Genomic DNA, 6,000 nt, shown 5'->3' on the forward strand with positions numbered 1-6,000 from the left:
TTATGTGTTATGCTCTCGCATTATTTATTTTCTATGTTTTAGAATTCGTATGCAGGTAATTTTTGTACGGGTTTAAAACCTACATTTGGTATCAGAGCTGTTTTGGCTTCAAGGGGACGCATTTGTTGCTGAGGGGTTTTTCTCGGGCCTATGGTAGACCCTGTTCAGTGGGAGATCTACGAGATCGATTCTGGTGGTGAAAGAAGATGGCGAGTAGTGGAAAGACAGAGATCGATAAATTTAAAGGTCAGAGTTTTGAGTTGTGGAAACTCAAGATGGAGGATCTGTTGGTGGATAAAGATCAGTGGATCGCGGTAGATCCGGGTACTAAACCAACGGGAGTGTCCGATGAAGAATGGAAGAAGTTGGATCGGAAGGCAAAGAGCACAATACGATTGTGTGTCTCAGATTCAGTATTGCTGAATGTATCAGGGGAAGCTACGGCGAAGGCTTTGTGGGACAAGTTAGGGACTTTGTACCAATCTAAGTCTCTGGTGAATAAACTGTTCCTGCGGAAAAAGCTATATAACCTGAGGATGAAAGATGGAGACTCGGTGACAGAGTATCTGAATGCGTTTAATACCGTGGTAAGTCAGTTATCATCTGTTGATATCAAAATTTCAGATGAAGATAAGTGCATTAGTTTGTTGTGTTCTCTACCAGATTCATAGGATAGTCTGGTGATTGCAATAGGTAACAATGCAACTGCCTTGCAGTTTGATGAAATAGTCTCAGCCTTGCTGATGGAGGAGATGAGACGAAAAAATATGGGGAGCCAAAATGGTGATGCCTTGTCTGTATGAGGACGGTCCCAAAACAGAAGCAAAAATAAGTCATCGAGTGGGAGATCTAAATCTAGAGGGAGATCTAAATCTCCAGGAAAACCTGTAAAGGTGGTGTGTTGGAAATGTGGAAAGGAAGGGCACTTCAAAAGGGACTGTAAATATAAAGCTCCTGATAAAGGAAAGGGATCTGATGATGCTCCTTATGCAGAGGCGAAAACCACCTCAGATGAAGGTGGGGATGTGTACTTGGCTTCTTCAAGTACACATGTAGATCATGAGGCATGGTTGATTGACTTAGATGCGTCCTTTCACTTCACTCCCCATAGAGAGTGGTTCTGCGAGTATGAGAAATACGATGGTGGTGATGTATTCTTAGGGGATGATAGGAAGGCTAGAATCATTGGTCGGGGAAAAGTAAAGTTGAAGTTGTAAGGTGGAAGGGTTAGAACACTTTCGGGTGTTCTGCATATTCTTGCATTGGCCAGAAATCTGATTTCTGTAAGCAAGTTGGATGATGCTGGTGTAAAAACAGTGTTCGAGAAGGATACCTGCAAGATGGTTCGGGGAGCACTGGTATTGATGTGGGGAGTTCGAATCGGAACTTTGTACAAGTTGCAAGGTAGCACTGTTGTTGATGGGTGCAACAGTTCTGTGGTTCCTGAAAGTGGAGCTGAAAATCTAGTGGTCTCTGGAGAAAAGACCATGTTGTGGCATCAAAGGCTTGGACATGTTGGAGAGAAGGGCCTTCGAATACTTCATGATAAAGGTATGGTAGAAGGTATGAGTAATAGCTCTTTGGACTTCGATTTTTGTGAAAATTGTGTATATGGGAAGTAGAATCGGGTGAGTTTCCCCTCTGGTGGTAAGAGGGCGAAACATATATTATAGCATTTGCACAGTGATGTGTTTGGACCTGTGAAGGTTCCATCACTGGGTAAGTCTGTGTACTATGTATCATTTATAGATGACTTCTCAAGGAATACATGGATATATTTCCTTAAGAAGAAATTTGAAGTCTTTGACAGGTTTAAAGAATTTAAGGCTTTGGTGGAAAACCAGACAGAGAAGAAGATAAAGGTGCTGAGGACAGATAACGGTGGAGAGTTTTGCAGTAAGGAATTTGAAGAATTCTGTAAGAAGTGTGGTATAGCATGGCAGAAGACTACTCCATATACACCTGAGCAAAATGGATTTGCAGAAAGAATGATCAAGATGTTGATGGAAAGGGTAAGAAGCATGCTTAGTGGTGCCGGGTTAGGACAGGAATTCTGGGTAGAGGCGGTGGAGACAGCATGTTCCCTGGTCAATAGATCACCTTCATCAGCGTTGGAGGATAAGACTCCACAAGAGGTATGGACTGGTAAGAAACCCTCTCTTTCACATCTGAGGGTATTTGGATGTGATGCATATGTACATGTTCCAAAGGAGAAACGAACCAAGTTGGATAGTAAATTTGAAAAGTGCATCTTTATTGGGTATAAGGATGGTTTAAAGGGGTATAAGATTTGGAACCCAACAACAAGGAAGGTTGTGTACAGCCTAGATGTGGTGTTCAGAGTGTTGAAAATGCAACAAGATGATGGAGCTTAGTGAAAATAAGTCGCCTTCACTAAGTGGGCCCGCAGGCTATTTTTGGCACAAAGTCTATTTTTAGACTATGTCTATTTTTAGACATATGGATCATGGTCTATGAGTTGCAGGATGCTATTTATGGATGATTGGTCAGGTTGGTAAAAATAGATGGACCTCTATTTTTAGACATATGGGCGGAGTCTATTTTTAGACTGCCAGTCAAAAAATAGAACAATCGAATATTATTAGCTCTTAATAATATTTGGACTATAAACATTATCTTATCCTGTTGCAGCACTTCAGTTCGAGCTACGGATGTGGCACATGCAACTGCCAGAAGAAAATATGCTTTTCCTATGGGTTAGTTGAGCTATTGCATGATGGACTTCAGTTAGAACTCAAGTGATTGAGTTTGGTGGAGTTGATTGAGGAGTTGATGGAGTTGTGTTCAGTTTGACTTAGTTGAACTAGTTGTATTTAGACTAACTGCCAAATACACTAGTGATGAGTGATGTGAATTAATTATTAATTAATTCACTAATTATTAACTCATAAATCAACTAAAGAATACATCAGTTAACTCAGTGCATGGACAGTTCAGTGGAGACAAGTGTTAGAGGTGGGTGAAAGGGTGAGACTACTATCAGTTGTGACTATAGCTGTGCATGAGATTTGCACAATCATTGATTAAGATTGCCAATGAGGATTGCGCAGTACAAGCCAAGGGAATTCAAACTTGGATCTAATCTATTCTCAACTTGGATTGCGCAGTAGAGGCAGGGCAAACAGTGGAGGAGATTTGAACCTATGACTTGTTCAGATCTAAGCTAGTTTGTGTGTAGCATGTGGAGATAGTACTGAGTACTTGTGAGGATTATTGTACTATGTATTGTTACATGTTCTCTATTATTATAATATACAGATAGTTGGGGGTTTTCAGCTGTATACTTTCCCCATTACATACTGTGTTGATATGTGCGATTGATGTTTCAATGTGCGCATGCGATTGTTTTTTTAATTCCGCAAATTGATGATCAATGGTAGAGGAGGTTATGTATTATGCATGCATTCCGCAAATAGTGTATAATCAGGATAATCTCTATGAATAAGTGTTATATTATTCAAATTTCTACATGGTATCAGAGCAAAGTTGATCATCATATCTATTATTCATAAAGTGATTGCATTTTATTTCTTCAGGCAGATTCTGTAATCGGGCCAGGTAGCCTCTGGATTCATCCTTCTTTTGGAAGGTGAGATATCCGGATTCATCCTTCTTTTGGAAGGTGAGATATCCGGTAAATGCCCATACAGTCAATCTCTGTACGAGAAATACTTTGTTCTCACGAATTTTAGATCAGAAGAGGTTGAGTTTTGAGTTGGTGGAATTCGAATTTGCAGCAGTGTTTTCTTGGTGTCGAAGTTGAAATTTCTTTGAATGGATTGCGATTGGAGTATGCCCTTGAAGGCAGCTCGAATTATATTGCATGGAAAGATAGGATGGAGGTGGTGTTAGATGACAATGGGTTGAAGGAGTTCATAGATGCTGAGGTCCCAAAGCCTACTGATGCTACTCAAGTTGAGGCTTGGCAAAAGAAGACAACAAAGTGTAGAAGGATTCTGTTGGAGGGCATGAAGGATCACATTGTATCCAGCTTGCATGGAAAGGCTTCTCCATACTTGATGTGGAAAGCGTTGAAAGATTTATTCCAAAGCAAGAGCGACCAGAGGAAGTTGGCACTCAAGGATAAACTCATAACATTAAGTGTGAGAAAGGAGACAGTATTCCCAAGTATCTCACGAAGTTCACCCAATGCCGGGATGAGTTGGGAAGTGTGGGGGTGACTATCAATGATGAGGACTTGGTGAGCTTGGCTCTCCTTGGTCTTCCGAAGAGTTGGCATTCCTATTAGGACTCTGTCAATGGTCGGGAGAAATTTCTAGGATGGGAGAGACTTTGGTATGATCTTGTGCAAGAGGAGATCAGGCGGAATACCAGGGATGGATCTTCATCAAAGGCATCTGATGAAGAAAATTGCGCTTTGGCTACCAAAGAAAAGAAGGGGAAGAACAAGAAAGCTTCTCATTCCGGTGCGAAAGGAAAGAAGCAGGACATGTCCAAGGTGAAGTGCTTTCACTATCACTAGCATGGACATTATGCCACAAATTGTCTGCAGAAGAAGAAAAATAAGCAAGCTGCTGGATCTGCAGCGGGAGAGGCCTTAGCCTCGCAGTTTGAGCTGGATTTTTTGATGATCGCATGCTTGGTATCAAGTGTGATGGGATCAGTATGGTTCTTGGATAGTGGTGCTTCATTTCACATGACAGGAGATCGAGATTTGTTTTCTGATATGGATGAGAAAGATCTTGGAGTGCACATCGAGATGGGCGATGATGGTAGATACAACGCGACCGTTATCGGTACCATTTCCTTTGAGAGGGAGTCTGGTAAACCCTTCGTATTGAAGGAAGTGATGCATGTTCCAGGATTAAAGAAGAATCTTATCTCTGTGGCGATGTTAGAAGACAAGGGATATGATGTTGTCTTTAGCGAGGGAAAGGCTTTCCTGCGTAGTAAGACAACTGGAGAAACCCAGAAGATAGGGTTTCGAGTCAAGAACCTTTATCAATTGCATGTAGATGGCTGCGCAACAATGGCATGCAAGGTAGAAGGATTGGTGAGCCGGGATGATGGCGAGTTGTGGCACCGGAGATTGGGCCACCTTCACCATGGAGCCTTGAAGATACTGTAGCAGATTTCTACTGGGCTTCCTAAAGGCACTCTTGCACAGTCAGATCAGTGCAAGGGGTGTACTTTAGGAAAATTTGTGAAAGACACCTTTCACGAGAAGGATAGTCGCGCCATGACGATCCTTGAGAGAATTCACACAGACATGTGTGGACCTTTCTCAGTAGCTTTGACAGCAAAGCACAAGTACTATGTGATCTTTGTTGATGATTTCTCTCGAAAGTGCTGGATCTTCTTCATGTAGAAGAAGAGCGAGACATACTCAAAGTTCTGTGAGTTCAAAGCACTGGTCGAGAAGGAATCGGGGAAGAAGGTGAAGGCTCTTAGGAGCGACAATGGTGGTGAATTCATCTCTGGCGAGTTCAAGGACTTCTGCAGCGCAGAAGGGATTCGAAGAGAGCTCATAGCTCCCCATAACCCACAACAGAACGAGGTTGCTGAGCGGAAGAACATAACGATCGTGGGTGCTGCACGGGCGATGTTGCATGATCAGGGCCTACCCCTTCACTTGTGGGTGAAGGCATGCAATACTGCAGTATATGTGTAGAACTGTTGTCCTCACAAGATACTTGGCATGAGTACACCCGAGGAGGCTTATTCTGGTAAGAGGCTTGATATTTCCCATTTGAGGATTTTTGGTTCTCCTGTTTACATGCATGTGACGAAGGATGCCAGGAAGAAGTTGGAGCCGACCATAGAGGTTGGGATATTTGTGGGGTACACTGATACGCCCCAAAACTATCGTGTGTATTTGCCAGACAGTCGCAAGACTGTTGTGCGACGGGATATCAAATTTCAGGAGGAGAAAGCCATGAAGTGTTCACTTGAGAGGGAGCCACACTTGCATGCAGATGAGGAGCTATTCGTTCCTAAGGATGAGCTTCAGGATGTGGA

This window comes from Pinus tabuliformis, chromosome 3_1, assembly GCF_031772625.1.
Source record: "Pinus tabuliformis cultivar Carrire ecotype Pingquan chromosome 3_1, CPIR1, whole genome shotgun sequence".
NCBI classification, from domain to species: Eukaryota; Viridiplantae; Streptophyta; class Pinopsida; order Pinales; family Pinaceae; genus Pinus; species Pinus tabuliformis.